The sequence below is a fragment of the Pinus tabuliformis genome, chromosome 4_1, assembly GCF_031772625.1.
Source record: "Pinus tabuliformis cultivar Carrire ecotype Pingquan chromosome 4_1, CPIR1, whole genome shotgun sequence".
NCBI classification, from domain to species: Eukaryota; Viridiplantae; Streptophyta; class Pinopsida; order Pinales; family Pinaceae; genus Pinus; species Pinus tabuliformis.
The window spans coordinates 339,622,399-339,642,986 of NC_142303.1; the positions used below are offsets into that span (position 1 = coordinate 339,622,399).

Here is a 20,588-nt window from a genome sequence, read left to right on the forward strand (position 1 = left end):
TGAGTAAGAGGCTCTCAGTCTCCAAGTGGAAGCAAGAACTGACAGAGAGAAGCCACAAGTCAAAACATAAGCTGACTCATCCTCTCTGCTTACATCTATATATGGATCCCTCATCCCAGAGATCCAGAGGCTGGAATTTTGTACTTTGCAGAGAATTGTTGTTGGTTTGAGATTGAGATTAGTACATTAGGTGATTTATGCTTTGTTGGAGGTGAGGAAGGGATTCCTTTGCTGGGAGGTAGATGTTGGATTGGGACTCACTTGGTTGTATCTCCTCTTGGACTTTCTTATCATATCAATAAAATTATTTGAGTTTCTCCTACATGCTGTGTATCAATGATGTTTTGTTATATTTGCATGTTTAGCTTAATCTGATCCTGAGCTTTTTATGAATGTAAATCTATATCTTCGTGTAGTTTCTCTCTTCGGTGATCTTGCAGGAATTTGGTGACGATGGGAAAGTGAGGGAGCAGCTCGGTGGGAGCTAGTGAAGAGAGGAGCGATTGGATCAACAAACTAGCGAAAGACACAGGTTAGTTACATCCTTCCTCTTCATTTACATTTCATAAAGAAGAATACTCAAGTAGTTTTCCTTGTTTGTTGCTAAGGCACTATCACACCTTAGAGTGGGATAGGGGCGTTCTGAATAGATACTTTTCCCAACAACAGGTCAAATGAAAAAAATGTCAAGGAGAATCCTCTCCAAAGAGCGGATGTCCAAACAGAGCCACAAATTATCAAACAGAGAAGACTAGCAACTCATCCAGTTATCCTAAAAGCTCTAATTCAAGAGGTAAGAGGTACTGATAAGTTGCCTTCCTCTTTCAACTTTGAGTCAGAAGTTTAGAAAATGAAAATCTATATGCCTCTGGTATAGTTGGTAAAGAGTGAAATGTTTAGAAAGCCTATCCTTGAATCTCTTGAGATGGAAACCACACAAACCTCCACTGACTCTGTCAATTTGCAAGATGATAAGCCTGTTGTTGTGCTTAGCCCCATGATTGAACCTGCTGATAATAATTCTCCATCTTTTTATGTCTCTTTAACCATTCATGACAAAATACTCCACAACTACCTGCTAAATACAAGGGCTAGCCACAATTTAATTCCTAAAGCTGTCATGGAAGAGTTAGGCCTTGACATCACCAGACCTTATCATGATTTGTTTTATTTTGATTCAAGAAAGGTGAAATGTCTGGGATTGATCAAATATTTAACCATTACCTTAACTCAGCTGCCCATGAAGAGTATGATGATGGATATTGTGGTAGCAGATGTCCCTCCTAAGTTTGGAATGCGGCTGTCCAGAGGATGGATTAAGAGACTAGGAGGGACATTACAGAATGATCTATCTTATGCCAATATCCCAGTTTTTGGAGGAGAAAGCAGGACACTGTATAGAGAAGCACAACTGGCATACATCATCAGTGATGAGAGGAATCCTACTAATCATCCCATATATGCTTTGGACACTGATTTTGGAGCATGTATCCTCCAAATAGAAGAATCCCAGAAGGCCTCATTGCAGATCAAGAAACCTATTGTTCAGGCCGAAGAAGAGCAAGGAAGTCAGGTTTGGGAGATGTTCTTTGATGGAGCATGTTCCAGGGAGACTGTAGGAGCAGGGGTGGTGCTAGTATCTCCAAAACAAGAAAACATACAACTGTCTTTTAAGCTAGGTTTTCAAGTCACAAACAATATCGCAAAGTATGAGGCTTTGCTATTGGGCCTTAATGCAGCAAAAGACAAAGGAATCAGAAGCATAAAGGTATTTGGAGATGTTGATTTGATCATTCAGCAAGTAAATAAAACGTTTCAGGCAAAGAACCCAAGGCTGAAAGCGTACGGAGATGAGGTATGGAGACTCAAAGATTCCTTTGAAAAATTTTGTATTTCATATATCCCAAGAGCCAAAAATCAGCTTGTTGATTCCCTTCCTATGTATGCTAGTCTATTTATCCCTCTTATGCCTACCAGACTAGTTTATGAAGTTCAAATGAAATACAAACCATCCTTGCATGATAATTTCCAGCATTGGAAAGTTTTTGATGATGATGATGAGATAAATAGGTTTCTGCAAGTCATTCATGAGTTTTCCGAAATGAAAATTGACCAAGAGAATCAAGCCTTGGAAGAAAATCCCCAATCCCAGCTTAGAAATAAAATTGGTAAAAATAGCATTGTCCAGCTTCTTAGTAATAATATTCCAAAGGGTCTAGTTCCTCTTGAAAGACTGTTTGACCAAAATGATGTGCCTTACAAGGCTGCCCAAAAAGAAGATCAATCTATAGTCTGTAAGCATGATATAGGAAGTCCAGGTCAACCTAGATACGTAAATTTTTCCACTCATCTGTCTGCTGATAAAAGTGCTAAATACTGCAATTTAATGAAGCAATTTGCTGATGTGTTTGCCTGGGAATATAGTGACCTGAAAAATTATGATAAAAATATAATCCAACATAAAATCCATCTGGAGAAAGACACTATTCCTTTCAAATAGAAGCTGAGACCAATAAATACTATGCTTCTTCCTCTAATCGAAAAAGAAATTAAAAAGTTGCTAGCTGCCAAAATCATAGTTCCTCTTAGATATTATAAATGGATAGCAAATTTGGTGGTAGTGAGGAAGAAAAGTGGAGAAATCAGACTATGTGTTGATTTCAGAAACTTGAACAAGTGCTCAAAGAAAGACACTTATCCTCTACCGAACATGGAGCATTTGCTACAAAAAGCCTCAGGAGCCAAGTAATGTCTTTCTTGGATGGATTTTCAGGTTTTAATCAGATTGTTGTGCACCCAGATGACCAAGAGAAGACTGCATTCACCACTCCTTGGGGCACTTTTATCTATGCCAAGATGCCTTTTGGATTGATGAACACTGGAGCAACCTTTTAGAGAGCTATGGATATAGCATTTGTGGGAGAGAAGGATAAATTTGTCCTTATCTACCTTGATGACATAATAGTTTATTCCAGCAGCCATCAAGACCATTTGCAGCATTTGAAAGTGCAGAAGGTTTGGGATTTCAGCCAATCCTAAAAAAGTCACAATTTTCTTTAGAAGAAGGTAGGCTGTTAGGACATGTTTTTGCTGCAGGTGTCCGAATTGATCTAGAAAGGGTAAAAGCAATACAGTCCCTGGCTATTCCGAGTTCAAAGAAAGATATCCAATCCTTTTTGGGCAAAATAAATTTTGTGAGGAGGTTTATTCCAAACTTTGCAGAACTAGTGAAACATGTAACCTCCATGTTGAAGAAAGGGTCAGAGGTTAGATGGACTGATGCAACCAGAAAATCATTTGACTCTATTAAAAAAGCTATTATGGAGTCTCCCACTTTAATAATCCCAGATTACAACAAGGAGTTCCATGTATTCTCATTTGCCTCGGAAGACACCACTGTAGTAGTTTTATTGCAGGTAGATGAAGAAGGTTCAAAGCATCCAGTGGCATTTTTCAGCAAGAACTTGAGAGATGCTGAACTGAGGTATGATATTATTGAAAAACAAGCATATGCTCTCATCAAATCCTTGAAAGCTTTCAGTGTTTACATTCTACATTCCAAGATAATTGCACATGTACCCTCTGCTGCAATAAAAGATATCTTAACACAACCTGATGCTGATGGAAGAAGGGCTAAATGGATTGAAAAATTGATTGAATTTAATATAGAACTGAAGCCCACCAAGCTAGTCAGAGGTCAGGGTCTTGCCAAGTTATTGGCTGAAGAAAATTACAGATCATTGGATATTGATTTCCTATGCACAATTGCTGAAAGTGGTTAGACATATGAAGAAGAGAAAGCAGCTGAACCAGACAGAAAGAAGTCAGTGGCCAAAAATATAGCTTCTTGTGATTGGTATGCTGGAATAGTTAATTTTTTGCTGAAGCTAGAAATTCCTTTAGGATTTACTCAAAGCCAAGCCAGAAATTTAAAACTTAGGGCAGCAAAATATTACATCTATGAAAATCTGCTCTACTGGGGGGATCCATCTCAAGTGCTTTTGAGGTGTTTGGACAAAGAATAGTCAATAGAAGTCATGCAACAGTTTCATTCCAGCATGTGTGGAGGGCACCATTATTGGAAAACCACTACCCATAAGATTCTCAGAGCTGGGTACTATTTGCCCACTTTATTTTTTTATGTGTTTTTGTTTGTTAAATCCTATGACAGGTGCCAAAGATTTGTAGGAAAATAGCAGTTGAAGTCCCTGCCCTTAAAACCAATACTTGCAATGGGAACTTTTCAGCAATGGGGCTTGGATTTTATTGGAGAAATCAATCCACATTCCAGTGGCCATCATAGATGGATATTAGTAGCCACTAATTATTTTACCAAGTGGATTGAAGCAATTCCTACTAGAAAGGCTGATCATAATGTGGTCATGAAGTTTTTGACATAGAATATCTTTACCAGATTTGGTTGTCCACATAAATTAGTCACAGATAATGCAGCAGCCTTCAGAGCAAAAGAATTGGTGGATATGTGCATTTCAATAGGCATTAAACTGGTTCATTACACTTCATATTATCCACAAGGCAATGGTCTAGCAGAATCTTCAAATAAAAGCCTGATAAGGATAATTAAGAAACTGGTGGAGGACAACAAAAGGAATTGGGATGCTAAGCTCAAGTATGCATTGTGGGCTGACAGAGTGGCCATTAAAAAATCCACAGGCAATTCTCCTTTCAAGCTGGTATATGGCACTGAAGCTATATTCCCAATTCAGTTAACTCTCCCTATGGAAAAATTCCTTCAAATAGAACAAAATGAATAAGAATACATGGCAAAAAAAATCATTGATTTAGCAGAGGTACATCAAATTAGAGAATAGTTGGTTGAAAATGCTGCAGCACATCAGAGAAAGATCAAGGAAGTTTTTGACAGGAAGGCAAAAATAGGTAATTTTCAAGTTGGTGACTTGGTTTTGAAGTGGGATGCATTGAAAGAAAAGAAATGAAATCATGGGAAGTTTGATGCTTTCTGGATAGGCCCTTTTATTATTTCATAGATTCAAGGGAACAACACCTTCATATTGAAAAGTATGGGGGGAGAGGTAGTTTTTGATGGCCCAGTTAATGGGCGTTTTCTAAAAAATTATGTTGTTTAAGGTCTTTGGCCTTAAAGATTGTAAATATTTTGTTTTTATCAGTTTTCTATAGGCAAAGTAGACTCCATGCTCAATGGAACACTAGGAATTTTGGCTAATTTGTTTTCAACTGGAAAGGCATTAATCTGCAGGTTCTTGAGACCTCACAAGGAGGGTCTTATCCCCAAAAGGATCCAATGTTAGCTTTGCTTTGTTCTTCGACATTTGATGGATAAAAATAGGTTGGGCAATGCTGGTTTTGGTTGCATAAGGCTTGCAGCAAATTTTCCCACTTCCTCCTTCATTTTCCCTTTTCTCCATAAAACCCCACTACCCCTGTTTTACACCTAAATTTAGTGTAAAAGCCATGTTCTATTAGCCCCCAGCTGTTGGGTTTAAAAGCTATAAAACCCTGATAATGTGACCACACATCATAACCCACCCTTTCCTCATCACTCCGCTTACACTCTTATACCTCCCGATAACTCGGTTTCCCTCTAAATTTCTCCACAAACACATATTCCTCAAACCCTCAGCGCTAAGGTCTTAACCTTTATAACCCCACGCATACAAAAAAAATCAATACCGCTGAGGCCCTCCCCTGTCACATCATTCAACAAACATGTGGATTAATCCACTATCGTCCGATCCTCCACCTCATGATCCGACGATTTACGCTGCTCCCGTTCCCACAATCTGCACGAATGATAGCCCACAGGGAAAGAAATTTCCCGCTGGACCCACCAGCCGCGTGTCACTCGTTGAACGTGCTCACGCCCCTGCATACGGATACCACCTACCTCTGATGAGCGATGCAAGGAAACCACCATCTACCCAAAACCGCTTTCCTGGCTCTTAATTTCCCCGCAGCTTCCGCGCCCGTCGACCATCCGATCGTCTATCCCAAGATCCAACGGTCCTCGATCTGCCAGCTCCCCTATCTTCTGATATCCTCCATCAAATGATCTCTGTCGTTCATATATCTAATCTGACGACTCATAGTTTCTCCGCCCCGCATCTTCGCATCGCCTCTTGCCATGAGATCTCAGCTGTCCGTTTGCTTCATCCAACGGCTAGCATTCATTCCCAGGCCCTCGTTCATTTGCCATGTGGTTTCCGTGTTTTTGGCCTATCCTGTGCATGCGGAGGAGGAAGGAAGCCATGATCTAGTACTCTGCGCATTGAATCCTCAACAACCACATTCAAAGATCAGCATGGCTGAGAAACAAAGGACAATCCTCAAGCAGTTCAATGCCTACAAAAGTTATTAAAATTTATTCAAACAATACTCCACCTCTTCAGGAAGGACAACAAAGTACTAGTGAATGTCAAATTGATTTATTAAAAAATAGAGTTTGCAGCAGAGACCCATATTAGATTGTAAAAGTGGTTGGTGGTCCATTATGACCTCTCCACGCATAGGATAGCAGACATTTTTGTAATCAGCCTCCATATATACGAAGAAAGAAAATGTAATGAGGGTTGATGAATGACATTTTGATGTATAGTTCAACTTTTGGAGACTATAACTACTGTGATACCTGCAACTTCTGGTCTTCATTTTCAGCTAATGCAAGCTTCTTGTGCTGTTAATCGCTCACTTTCTACTTCTTCTTTGTTCCAGGCTATGCCTATCATGCATTTTTCATGTGCTCTTGATGTTTAGCATTAGAGGGGTTGTCATCCCACTTCTCTGTTAGAATCTAGTATGTTTCATTGAATATGTATGCAGGTTTATGTTATCTTGGTGCCAGAGAGCTATCATCATGTCTGAGCATTAGGAAATATATTTACAGACCTTTCTACTGGTTGCAGCTGGCCATCACAGGGGCCTGTGCATCTGCTGGTGTGATCAGTATTCTCCATTTCCTCTTAATCCTCAGACCTTGAGTAATTTTTGGTCTAAAGCCTTGTAGTCTGGGGGTGTTCACCCATGTATGGGGTTAATCATAGTAGAAGTGGTTATCTCGCTTGAATATGCATCATTCCTTCCATTCATCCACCATTTTCCAACATTTTTGTTGAGTTTGTAACATTCCCGAGCATCTCTTATATACAACCTAAGAGAGTTTCTTGGGGTGATAACACCTTCCCCATGAGATGTCTCAACCTTCCCTCAATGGAAGAGTAGCTCTCAGCTATCATATAGTTCTTTCCCCCTACGGGTTAGCTCTCATTCATGCATTTATATAACAACAAGATGTATAATCATCACATTATTAAGTCTAGTATCCATGTGTCAACTTCGTAGTTCATACTAGAAACAATCATAATTTCACTACGTCATTCATTAGATGAATCATATCCACTTAAGCCATACATGAAACAAAAATAGCTCTGATAAGTCATGTACTAGATAAATCATCACCAAGCAAGTCATACATCAAATAATTCCATCATCAAAATCAAACCTAAGTAGTTTCACATGTTCAACCAAATGCATCAATATTACACAATGTTCATAAATAAATAACATGGAACTGCAAAATAAAACCTTAACATAGGTAGTTGTCTACGTCAAAATGGGCATCATAAATGCTCATGTGACATCCTTGTGGAACCCCTTGATAACAATTAGAGTTGAAACAGATTCAACTGTCCACCATGGAAAATAACATTTGAACCCGAATGTGCTATAAGGTGGTACAAAATTCGAATTATTGGCAAGCAACGGATTAGTGCACTATCAATTCCACTAGAAGGCACTAGTATATGTTTCAAGCATATAATTTCTTTAATACCTCAGTGAATATAAAAGTCCCAGTCTTCCAAGTTGTTGGTTTTACATCTTCCAAACCAATTAGTTAACTTAAAAATAAAAGACTCCAATCTTCAAAAACTGTTTCGAGCATGATTTTCATACTTATTGAGAGAAATGTCCTCTAAATGTCAAAGGTTCAAATTTATTATATATTTAATCATTGTTTACTAGTACTAAAACAATTTCATGATATATCTATATATATATATATATATATATATATATATATATATATATATATATATATATATATATATATATATATATATATATATTGCAGCTGACAATATGACCAGACATATGAGAAATAAATAAATGAATGGAATAATTTCCTTTCCCTTGCTACTATTAGTATTTCCCTTCTAAATGGCACCGCATTTCTAAAGATGCCTACGCCTTTCACAAGTGGCCAGTGACCACAAAAGTTGCGAATGAAGTTGAGGGTCCTTTTATCCAAAACTAGAGACATTATTTTTCACGGAATTTTTATTCAACACTAGAATAAGGGTAAAAGTGTATTCTAATATTTTCATTGGTCTTTCATTGACTAAATAATCTCCCATTCTAAAATCCCAATTTCTCTATGAATTGATCTTCTCATTTTATTTAAGATCAGTAAAAACATTTATCACAATATGCATTACACATGTCCATGGTATTCAATCTATGTTTTCACTAGAAGATTCCACCACCCATAGAAAAATCATTAACGTGATATATAGGGTATTTCAACACATCCTAATCTGAATTCCCATGCTTCATAGTTGTTTACTTCTTAAACTCAAGAATTTTTGTTATGACTTCCTCTTTGAAGAATGACAAATATACTAGCTGAAAGATAATCCTACTATTTGAATGGAAAATCTACTTTATTTTTAATAAGAATAATGATAATCTACTATCATCAAAATTAAAATCCACCCTTGTATGTCAAATAGAACTGACTACATTCTTTAGATTGGGACACATTTTGGGTATAAATTACTAGCTCAAAAATTGCAATTTTCAGTGCAAATATTGTTCACACCATCCATAAATTTAATAGACACTGAGGTTGGCATAAAAAAAAGACCTAAGATACAGATTAGTGGGAACAAAACTGAAATTTTCAATGTAAAATATAGTTCACCTCATTCTTCAATTAGAATTTTGAGACCATTACAGAGTTTTTTCAAAACGTTCAAGTGACACATCCTTCGGCCAAATTTAATCATTGTGATGTGGCAAACTTAACTATATAATTAATGAACTTGGGCTGCATGTCCAAGCAATGGAAGATTTTTGATCTCATTACCCCATTATAAAGATGGGATGTTCATACATTGTCATTTGTAATAGCATGGTTATTGTCTTATTCACTTGGATTGGCAAATGTTGGTCTCTCAACCTCTTCTTTGTACATCTTGAAGAGATCCACATATTCATAAAAATGGGGAAGGTTTTCTTGTTGGAAGTACTAGAGTATATAATTCTAGTTGGATCTACTAGAATATATAATGGCAGTGCCTTCCTTTACTTTGGATTAAGTAATTGAAGTTGTTTCTTTCATTTTCTCCTTGTTTGGGATCATTGAGACAACCCTACCAATCATTCATTTCAAAACAACACAATGTATTAGTATTGTTATTCAATGAAATAATTAAGAGGTTTTTATTGTTATTCATTGTGTGAGACATAGAATTCAAAGTTGTGTAACCCTATTGAACAAGAGGTGGAATTAAGTGACCTAGAGCACATTAAGAAAGGTGCCATAGTAGCTCTTTAGGCACTATCCATTTGAAGGATACTCTCGAACAAATAAGACCTAAAAAGGTACAAATTCAAACGCAAGCACAAGCTTGGCCTAATTATCTCTAACTCTGTTGGGTCCCTATAATACTAGTGATTACCCCATTACTATTGTAGTTATACCCCTTATTTATATTGTTGTGCCCCTATTACCCCCATATTGTTATTTCTGTGCCCCATAGAATCCCTCTATTGTTATTTTTGTGGCTTTATATTATTATTGTTAGGTCGGCTGGATTATATTATGACTCCTTAGACTCCTATATATAGAAAGGAGGTTTTGTCATTTGTATGATCCAAGAATTGTTCATTTATGTAATGTAAAGGAGGTTTCCCCCTCGAAGAGGCTGAATTCTAAGGCGTTGATCTATCTTTTCTATCTTTTCTTGTGCTGGTTTCATAACATTTGGTATCAGAGCTTTGGATTCTAAGGTTTCGCTGCTCCAAACAGGTCATCGTGGCATTTTCGCTATAACTTTTTTTCTGTGACATTTCAGAAGTTGCAAAAAAACCCATTTGAGAAGAAATCGCGTTGAACCTTGGGTCCAAATTTCAAAGCTTTTTGTGCGATATTTGCGGAGATATGATATGAGGAAGTTGGTCTTTTTGCAAACTCCTGAATTACATTCAAAATAGGTGACCTGGGGAAAATCATCATAACTTTCTCTCTGGGGATCGGATTTAAATTTAGTAAGAAGGTACAAAAATAGGACGGACTGTAGTTTCTTGTGTGTGTGCTTTAGATTCTAAGGTTGAAACAGTGACTCGTGGCATGTCGTACAAGTTCGCTCTACTAAACCAGTCTAAAAGCAAGTCATTGTGGGAGATTTCACATAACTCTTCCTTGGAGAATCCAATTTGGCTCGGACTTGTGGCATTGGAAAGAGGACACAGAAGGCCACTACAGATAGTAATTTCAGAACTAGATGATCTGAAATTACAAAGATACATCAGATTTAATATCAGGCTTCTATAAAGTGAAAAAAACGTGTGTAGTTTTTTTTAAATTTTTGTGTAAGCTTGGTTTAACGGAATTCAAAGGGCATAGTAAAGCATTATTATTGGTAACTGATGCCCCGCGGAAAGAAAATGCAAACACCTAGTAAGGAACCTGACAGCTCTAGCATGACTCATGAAGAAGAGGAAGAAATGCTACATGATATATCAAAATTAGAAGAACAAGTGCAACAAATGTCACGCTCACAAAAGCTAACAGAAGCTAAGATAAGTGGCGTGGAATCTAAGATAAAGGGCATGGAAGCTAAGATGGATGATTTGAAGAGAGACATGGCATATTTGAAGATAGATTTGAAGACAGACATGGAAGAATTGAAGAAGTTGCTACAAGAAAGGGTCACTAATGGTGAAAAGGAAGTAAAGGAAACTCATGATGAGAACAAAAGAAATGTTAATCATGATTCCATAGATGCTAATGTTGGATCGAAGAATCACCATATTCCAAAAATCGATGTGAGGAAGTTTGATGGCAAGGATCCCGCCACATGGATATTACAGATGGAGCAATTCTTCGATCTCAATAATGTGCAAAACGCACAAAAGGTACGTATGGAAACTGTATATTTGGAACCAAATCAGTTTGTATGGTATCAATGGATTTGCTCTCGTAAACAATTTATCACTTGGACAATTTTTACGGAAGAATTGATAGCAAATTATGAAGATACAAAAAGCAACACTTTTTTTAGCCAATTGATAAGTCTCAAACAAAAGGGTTCAGTAATGGAGCACATTGAGGAGTTCCAAAAATTGAACATAAGGGTAAAAGATATTCCAGAGGAGCATAGGATTGATGTGTTCATAGGGTCTTTAAAGGATAATATCCAACATGATGTTTGCCTTTGGGAACCTGATTCATTAGAGAAGGCATTCAGGTTAGCAAGAAAAATGGAAAGCAAAATTATGGCAACCAGGAAGCATACCACTCACAACTATAAAGACGGAAGTGTTGTTGCCCCTAGTCTTCCACAACCTATAAGGTTGACACCACAACAATTGGAAGAAAAAAGAGCAAAAGGGCTTTGTTACGGTTGTGATAGCAAATACACTAAAGGTCATAAGTGTGCTGAGAAGAAATTATTCTACATAGATTGTGAAGAGGAAGAAGAAAAGGAGCAAGAAAGGTCAAAAGAAGAAGATATACTCCAGGAACAAAGCCTAGATGAAGAACAAATAAATCCGACCATATCTTGTAATGCATTGGCGGGAATTACCACTCCTCAAACCATCAAGATAGAAGGACAAATCAAGAAGAAAAAGGTAATAGTGTTGATTGATTCAGGAAGCACCCACAATTTTATTCATTGTAGGGTAGCAAAAGAATTGAATTGCTTCCTATATCCAGCACCAGAGTGTCAAGTGATGATTTCAAATGGAGGAACAATAAATTGCTCTAGAAAGTGCCATAATATCAAGCTATCCATGGGAGAATATGTATTGACTAGCCCAATGCTTTCCATTCCAATGGACGGTGCTGATGTTGTACTAGGAGTCCAATGGCTACAATCCTTGGGTACAATAGCTTTTAATTTTCAAGAACTTTTCATCAAATTTTCTACGGAAGGAAAGGAAGTTGAATTAAGGGGTATTGTAGGGAAACCAGGAAAGATAATCAGCTCTAATGGCATGACAAAGCTTCTAAAAAAGGAGCAAAGAGGTGTAATTGCACAATTATGTTTGCTAGATGTTTCCACATTGGAATCATCTATTTCTCCAGATCTCCAAAAAGTCCTGGACAATCATTCCAAGGTATTTGAGACTCCAAAAGGTCTCCCACCTATGCATGATCATGATCATGCTATTCATCTGATTCCAGGAAGTGTTCCTCCAAACATCAGGCCATACAGATATCCCTATGTCCAAAAATGTTAAATTGAACGTATGGTTGCAGAAATGCTAGAGGATGGTATAATTCAACCGAGTCAAAGTTCTTTCTCAGTTCCAGTAGTATTGGTGCACAAGAAGGATGGATCATGGCGCATGTGCCCAGATTATAGGGAGCTCAACAAGCTCACTATTAAAGATAAGTTCCCCATTCCTGTTATTGATGAATTACTAGATGAATTTCATGGATCAATTTACTTCACCAAGTTGGATCTTCATTCGGGATATCATCAATTCAGAATCAAGATTGAAGACATTCCGAAAATGGCATTAAGAACTCATGAGGGTCATTATGAATTTTTGGTCATGCCTTTTGGCCTTACCAATGCACCTTCAACATTTCATGTTTTGATGAATTCAATTTTCAAACCATTCCTTAGAAAATTTGTGTTAGTATTTTTTGATGATATACTAATCTACAACAAGTCTTGGAAGGATCATGTTGAACATGTTGACAGGGTGCTACAACTATTGGAGGAGAAACAATTATATGCAAAAAGATCCAAATGTTTCTTTGGAGTCTAGGAGGTGGAATATTTGGGTCATATTGTATCTCATGAAGGAGTTAAGGTAGACCCTAGCAAAATTAAAGCCATTAAGGAATGGAAAATCCCCACATCCATAAAGAATCTACGAGGATTTCTTGGGTTGACAGGGTATTATCGCAAGTTTGTTAAGAATTATGGGAGAATAGCAGCACCTCTAACAACATTATTGAAGAAAGATTCATTTTCATGGATTCTGGAAGCAACAAAGGCCTTTGAACATCTTAAAGAGGCAATGTGCCAAGCATCGGTCTTAGCTACACCAGACTTCACAAAAACCTTTATTGTGGAATGTGATGCTTCAGGAAATGGAATTGGTGCTGTTCTAATGCAAGATGAAAGACCCATTGCTTTTGAAAGTCATCCAATCAAGGGAAAGTTTTTAAGCAAAGCTATTTATGAGAAGGAAATGTTGGCAATACTCCATGCACTTAAGAAATGGCGACCCTACCTAATGGGAAGACACTTCAAGGTAAAAACGGATCATGATAGCCTTAAATACTTTTTAGAACAAAGATTATCCTCTGAAGAGCAACAAAAGTGGGTCACAAAGATGTTGGGTTATGACTTTGAAATCATCTACAAAAAAGGGAAGCAAAATGTGGTGGCAGATGCACTCTCAAGAAAGGATGAGGATGTGGAAGCATTGTTGTGTGCCATTTCTATTATCCAACCAGATTGGATAAACGAAGCAAGGGAGGAATGGAAGAATGATGAAGAAGTGTGGGCACTTATTCGAAAGCTACAACAAGATTCCAGTACTTCTGATACATTTAGCTGGCAAAATGATTCGTTATGGTACAAAGATCGCTTATACCTCTGTAAGAATTCCCAACTAAAACAAAAGATTCTTATGGAATTGCACACTTCTCCCTTAGAAGGGCACTCAGGATTTTTAAAAACTTACCACAGGGTTAAGAAGGAATTTTTTTGGGATGGCCTTAAATCAGATATTCAAAATTTTGTGGCGGAATGTTTGGTTTGCCAGCAAAATAAAGTTGAAACAATTAAGACATCGAGTCTATTACAACCTTTATCCATTCCAAGCCAACATTGGGAGGAGGTTTCAATGGATTTTATCACAGGTTTACCCAAGTCTAAGGGAAAGAGTGTCATCATGGTGGTAGTTGACAGACTTACCAAGTATGCACACTTTTGTGCATTATCACATCCATTTAAAGCCAGTACAGTTTCTACTGCATTTATGGAAACAGTTCAAAAGCTACATGGAAACGCAAAGATTATTGTAAGTGACATAGATCCCATTTTCACTAGAAATTTTTGGACAGAATTATTTTCTTGTCTTGGTACTCAGTTAGCTCATAGCTCATCTTATCATCCTCAATCTGATGGGCAAACTGAGATAGTAAACAAATGTTTGGAAGGATATCTTCGTTGCTTTGTATCTGATAAACAGACACAATGGGTCAAATGGTTGCCTCTGGCTGAATGGTGGTATAAAACTTCCTTCCATACAGCAAAAAAAATGACCCCATTTATGGCACTTTATGGGTATCAACCACCATTCGTCACATCATATTTAAGAGAAAATTCTAAGGTTCAGGCAATGGAACATCACATCGAACATCAACAACAAGTCCTCCAACTCTTAAAGGATAACCTCGTGTTGGCACAAAATAGAATGAAACAACAGGCAGATCAACATTGCAGTGAAAGAAGTTTTGATGTAGGTGATTGGGTATTCCTACGGCTACAACCGTATAAGAAAATGTCCCTAAAGCAAGCTAAGAAGGATAATAAATTATCACCAAAGTATTATGGTCCGTACAAGGTGTTGCAAAAGATTGGTACTATGGCATACAAATTGGAGCTTCCTGCAGCTTCTCGATTGCACCCAGTTTTCCATGTTTCATGTTCAAAGAAGGTTATAGGTGACAAGCTCCCAATTCAAACAATATTTCTAGAACTTGACGAGGAAGGAAAAATTATATTGGAACCGGAAGCAGTCACAGAAATAAGAACTCGATAGCTACGAAATCGATCAATTTCAGAGTATCTTATCAAGTGGAAGAACTTATCCGCTGAAGATTCCACATGGGAGGATGAGAATTTTATGCAGAAGTATCCAGAACTACTCAAGCGTTGAGGACAACACTTTTTTGAAGGAGAGGGGCATGTTGGGTCCCTATAATACTAGTGATTACCCCATTACTATTGTAGTTATACCCCTTATTTATATTGTTGTGCCCCTATTACCCCCATATTGTTATTTATGTGCCCCATAGAATCCCGCTATTGTTATTTTTGTGGCTTTATATTATTATTGTTAGGTCGGCTGGATTATATTGTGACTCCTTAGACTCCTATATATAGAAACGAGGTTTTGTCATTTGTATGATCCAAGAATTGTTCATTTATGTAATGTAAAGGAGGTTGCCCCCTGGAAGAGGCTGAATTCTAAGGCGTTGATCTATCTTTTCTATCTTTTCTTGAGTTGGTTTCATAACAAACTCTACCAATGTTGATGGCTTAATCAAAATGCCTAGAAACCTGAGATCAAAAGTACATGTCCTAAGACTATCAAAGTTCGAGGTTGAGTTCAAAATGCTTATAAATCAAGATGGAGGGGAAGTGCAATATTTATCCTTCAAACTGTATTTCTAAGAAGCTCCTTGCATTGGGGCTCAATTGGTTGCTCTAAAAAAAAAGTAAAAATATAAAATCTTGACTAATCTGGGAATAGATGATCCCTTATGAAAAAAAAATGTGGCTTTAAAAACTTTGGAATGGTTCTAAATGTATAAATAGATAGATAGATAACACTTTTCTCAATAGTCTCCCTCCTTCCCAATGTGCAACTAAATTGTTTGTTTGAATTTGACCATTAGTTGAGTTGACAATGATTCCACAAAACCTTCAAAAATGAGAATATGATCAATGGCCTAAATCACATTGTCATCAATCCTTGTTTTGGAAATTCGAAATCCAAATCTTGAAGCAACTTTAATGATAACATCAATTGCAAGATATGTGAGGAATGGATGCGATGAGGAGGCTTGGAAAATCTTTTGCCAAATGCGAATGGAGAGCACAGGAATGAGTGCATTCACACTTTCCAGTGTTCTCCGGGCATGCACGAGTCTCGTGGCATTGGAATAGGGCAAGCAAGCTCATGACCACATATCAAAACTGGGTTTGAATTCGATATGTTTGTTGGCAGTGGACTTGCTGACATGTATAGCAAGTGCGGAAACATCCAGAGTGCACATAAACTGTTTGAGGAAATGCCCAATCGAGATGTTGTCTCACATGCTACAATGATTTTGGGATGTGCAAAGAATGGCGATGTTCTAGAAATGTTAAAAATTTTAACCAAGTGCAATGAGAAGTTGGGAATTTGAATCAATATACACTTACCAGTGTTCTCAGTGCATTAGATAAGCAAGACAGGATAGTACATATGTATAAATTTCAGATCTAATGGGCATTCCTAGAATAGACATTGGGGAAAATAAAATCATTGGAAAACCCAATATGATGATTTTGTCAATATAAAATTTCTTATTCGGGTTTTAATAAAAGTACCAAACAGTGGAGGTATCCTCGGATGAATATGAAAATGGATAAATACTTCTTGTTAACATTCCAAGTCTAACAACCAAGAGGAGGCTTAGGCTTTAGCACATGCTAATTTAATTTGGAGTCTGCAACGAGAAACACATTACAGTGCGTGCAAATTTTTCCAGAGCATCAAATCTGTGATGGCTATCAAGGCATTGAAAGAATTCCTGATGATCAAAATCAGACCCAAACAAATTTCAAAAGTGGGTGAAATGGTCAACTTTAGCATTATAGAAAAGATAGAAATGACCTAGTTGTCTTTTTTTTAACAGTCATGTCGTAGGCTAAGAAAATAAGAGAACAGACTAAACCACGTAACTTGTTGAGAAAACCTCTCACTTTGGCTTTCAAATCAAAGTGCATGACATTTCTAATTTTCAACTAGAACAGAACGCTAAGGGTGCATCCACCAAGCGTGTTTGATATTCGTAGACCTTACAAACATGTCCTAAGAGTTGCTATTGTGTTAACCAAAAAGCTGCTAGGTAAGATAATTTTATTAATGTCCAACAATTGAACCAATGGGGCTAAAGGACACAACTAGTATAGGTGCAATCTGGGAGTGCAAACACAACTCCTAGAAAATGCCAGTGAAGCCAAAATGCCAGTCATCATTTTAGATTCTGAAACGAAGGGAACATACTAACAATACATAGATTCCAGAAATGGAATGCAAGTTTGTGGGTACCATTTTAAACAATATTTCTCAACGTTTCACAAATTAGAATATGTATCTGGCCAAAAGCCCACATTTCAGTCCAAAAAAAATGACAACAATTCTAAAACCTCAAATAATACCTAAAAAAAAACATTATGGTCTAGTTGCATAAAAATTACGATATATATGGTAATCAATATCAATGTCTTGATCTTGACTCACTCTTTTTTTTTTGTTTGATTGTTTAAATTTCTCTTATAGTTAAGTTGAATTAAATGTACATGTTCTTTTCCTAAAAGCTTCTTCACCTATGAATGAAGAAAATGTCATTTTCCTTGCCTTCTGATATTAATCTTCCTCGGAAGACCAGTTATGCAAGTAGTGTTGATCCTAATTTCTAATTCCGGGAATTCTATGCATATAGGAGTTATGTTCATCATTATTAGTTCCTTTCAATTCCCACATTACATATGCATATCTGCCATCTTTGCATGTTTGAGAGAAATCCTGATATGTAAAAACAGAAAACATTATTTAAAAAAGATTGAAATATGATAAGCCCACTTGGTGATCTTAATTTTTTTTATTTAATTTTTTTTTTCCTGTAATTTCCATTTCCCTACCACCATACTATCTTCATTGCAATGAAAATTAGTTTTACTATCTGTATTCAGGTCTATAAAATTAACTGTAATTAATCAAAATAGGCTGGAAACATATAATTCAATCTAGAAACCTTGAGGCTTGCAATTCTAACAAAAGGTGAGGGTTAGGCCTGACAAATGTCACTATGTCATGCATAGTATTAATTAGCTTGATAAGGAATTACATAGTATATATAATCAAGTCAATTAGGACTTTAGACCTTCGAAGAGAATGGAACCAGAACCTTTTACTGATTAGTCTTAAAAGAAGGATTTTTTTCAAGTTGGGGTCTGTATTTCAAAACAACAGAAAGTGATCAAACTGTGGGGAAAAGATCACACAGGAGGATGCAGAACAACTTGTGATGTGCAAAGCCCTAGGAAACTTACACCATTATAAGAACTATTAAAAATAAAACAGCCAAGGTAAGATTTATCAAGAATTGCACACTATTCAATGTACCGAATGCCTAGGGCCCATAAGCAGGTAGTAAAGACTGTCCACTGTATAGCCCGCTTCTAGTCTTGCAGCATTTCAGCATGCCATTCCATTAGCATTACCGATCATAGCATAGATCTGTTCTAACAATTTATAGTATATATTACTCGCTACCTATGATACCATATGTAACATCCCTTCTTCTTGCCCTTATCTCCACCGTCATTACTATTGTTATTAACAGCAGCATCATTCCCAGTGCCTCCTACAGAGGCCAAACCATCTTCCTCAATCTGGTCGACCTTATAACTACTATTATTATTACCGCCGACATCATCCGAATCATACTGAACCCAAAACCCATCATTTATTTCACCCACATCCTCCTCTTCTTTCTTATCAACACCCACCGACATCAACTTCCTCTTCTCTTACACATTGCTATAACTATTGCCATTGGGGCTCTCTTCATCAAGCATTTCAATGCAAGGGGTTGTTTCACCTGGGCTAAGGGAATTATGCCTGAGCGTAGCCCACTTCTGAAACAAAGTAGGTTGAGCACCCACTGCGGTGCAAATCTCAAGGGGTCTAAGCATATTCAGGCTGGTAAAATTTAATGGCGTAGGGAGTCGAGGGCTAACAAGGCTACTCAAACCTAGATGATTGCTCATATTATTATTGCTGCTACGGGCATTGTTGTTGCTCACTAACCCCTCGCGGGCTAACTCCTAGAAGGGACTCGAACCCGCAACGTCTAAGAGCTGGGAAGCATGGTGATGATGAAGATGATGCTGATGATGGTGGCTCCACCCAGCTAGAAAACACTGAACCTGCAAAGGGTCCAGGCTAAAAATCGAAGTGGGCGACGATGAACAAAAATTCATGGCATGCTGTAATAGAATATTGGAAGGCTCGAGATTTGGATTGACCAGAGATGAATAACATCAAAATCTTTCATATCTATATTCAAACAGGGGCCCTCAGGATGGCTGTTAGCATTTATTCATATTGGCAGTAGTTATATCGTTATTGTTAGTATTGTTGTGAGAAGTAAACCATTCTTTCGCGTCTAGCATTTCCTTGAACGTTGGCAAATTCAAGTTCTAGTCATTGTTGCAGTGGAGGTCTGTGGCATATTCCAGACCCCACATGCCACCATTCACATTCATTCTCAACAACAATTTTATCCCCAATCAATCCTCAATGCTATCAATCTATATCTATATATATAACTCACTAGTGTTCTATATATCGATTAATTATGGCAACAATTACCATATATGATTTATCTTTTATATGCGAGAACCGATTAGTATGAAGCTTTTGGATGCATATTCCAGTAAAATCTAATGACTCTTAGTCATTTCTAGTTCCTAGGATTCGATCCTGCGCCATCTAAAGAGCTGAATGCCTGTTTCTTCTACTTAGAACTCGCTCTTTCGATCTTCAAGACAAACCTGTATCAAGCATTGGGTCTGTAAATTTGAACTCTGAATGATCAATTTTAGTGCCTCCCGGAGTTAAATACAAGATTCATTGTTTTTAGCTTTTTATTTTAGGTCTAGATTGGTCATTTTTGGTATGTTTGAAGTTAAATATCAGAACTTTTGTTTCGCCATTAATTTGATCTCCAAACTGTCCATGATCCATCTGGGCATTTCTTGCCAACACAGTTTAGAAGAAAATAAAATCATGTTGTGAGTACAACATTTGTAGCACCAGATAAAATGGAGCCAGTGAATATGTCGAAGGTGTGGCCAAATAAACCTCAACAACAGAAATAATTTATTTATTTTTCTTTTGTTTCAGAGATTAGAACTCGTCTTTCTCCTAATAGTGGTAGCAGTTTTTATAAAGTTGTTCATTTCTGGGTTGTCTTGACTATAGCATCTTCCTTACTTGGCCTACCTCCTGCATCCCGCACTGTGGCCACTTTTCTACGCTGACTATTCATGTACAACTATCCTTTTCATTTTAGAGAACTCAAGGAACCCTATCATCCAACTGTTTTGCTACTAACTTGGCATGAATGTCCACCTATAGTACACATAGATGTATTTTAACAATAAGTTAAGATTTGATTATAGATAAGTCCATTTACTATTTCATATTGGTGTTAGATATGAAGGAAATTGCAAATATTTCGCCGAGGAAGATAAATGTTTTCATGAGTTTAATTTCCC

The 20,588-nt window shown here is 37.2% G+C and overlaps 1 pseudogene; it reads right to left on the reverse strand.

The window, feature by feature from the left end:
* Nucleotides 1–18,836: 18,836 nt before the first annotated feature.
* Nucleotides 18,837–19,580, reverse strand: LOC149175663 (uncharacterized; annotated as a pseudogene).
* Between the last annotated feature and the right edge of the window lie 1,008 nt (nt 19,581–20,588).